Raw genomic sequence first — 1,257 nt, forward strand, 5'->3', positions numbered from 1 at the left:
TGAAATCCCAAGTCAACGAGCCCCTAGTAAGGACCCTGAGGCAAATATTTGATGAGCCAGGGAGACCTCAATTATCTTCCTCTTTGACCAGGGTGAGTGAGCTGGGGATAGAGAGATTGTCTATATTCTATGCAACTGGTAAAAGCAAGCACTTCTGGCCATTGGCTCCTAATAAGGGTCCCAACGCCACTTTCCTTCGAGCAATCAGAAATGACACATGGGGTGCAAACACACAGAGTGGGGCAAACTCTACAAGTAGACAAGGAGGGTAGGGGGCAGCTGCCCACAGGTGTGATTCAGAGGTTCAACCTGGGGGCTATTGCCTCAGTTTTACTCGTGGGGCCTCCTTCTTCTACTTTAAGGCTCTGAATCATGTGTGTGTGTGTGTGCGTGTGCGCGCGTGCAGGCATTTTGGGAACATTAGCTGAGGGTCCCAACTCTCAAATTTTTATTAGTCAAATTTTTTCCTTACTTTGAATGACAAAGACTTGCTCCTATTAAAGAATCCAGTTTTGTTTTTAATATATTTTTTTATTATCACCCAAGGACATTTTTTCATTGCTTTTAGAGAGAGAGGAAAGATGAGAGAAACTCATCTCGCATCATTGATGCGAGAGAGGAGCATCAACCGGGTTCACTCCTGCAGGCACCAACAGGGCAAGGGGGATCGAACTCACAACCTTTTGGTTACAGGACAATACTCCAACCTACTGAGCCACACTGGCCAGGGCCAGTTTTGTTTTATTTAACAAACAAAATAACTTCAGGGGAGCAGGCAAGGAAATAAAGCAAACAGTAGTGAAAATATTTCTAAAGTAGGTAACGTATTCTCAAAAGGATTTTACATGGTAGGGTGAGATATTCCTGAGGAGGGTTCTGTACAAAACTCAGAGGCCAGTTGCCACTCCTTACACCCTCGGATGTTACCATTCTCTCGTTTGCTGGTCTTGTTTTATCACTCAGGACTTTCGTTCTGCTCTGAAAAATAGACATTCGTATGATAAAGTATGTAAAAATAACTTTTAAAAGAATATTAAACTCTACTTTAAAAATCACTTTTGAAACTATTGTTTTTAACACCACAGATTATATTAAAAGTGAGTAAATATTTCAGAAAAGCATAAAGAAACCCTATTTTTGATGTTTGAAACATTAATTTACTCATTAATTCAACAAATATTTATTGAATACCCATTGTGAATAATAGGAGTGTACATTTCATTTGTTATCACTTTACCTATTTTTCATTAAGGAATC

The sequence above is a fragment of the Phyllostomus discolor genome, chromosome 6, assembly GCF_004126475.2.
Source record: "Phyllostomus discolor isolate MPI-MPIP mPhyDis1 chromosome 6, mPhyDis1.pri.v3, whole genome shotgun sequence".
In the NCBI taxonomy this organism is placed as follows: Eukaryota; Metazoa; Chordata; class Mammalia; order Chiroptera; family Phyllostomidae; genus Phyllostomus; species Phyllostomus discolor.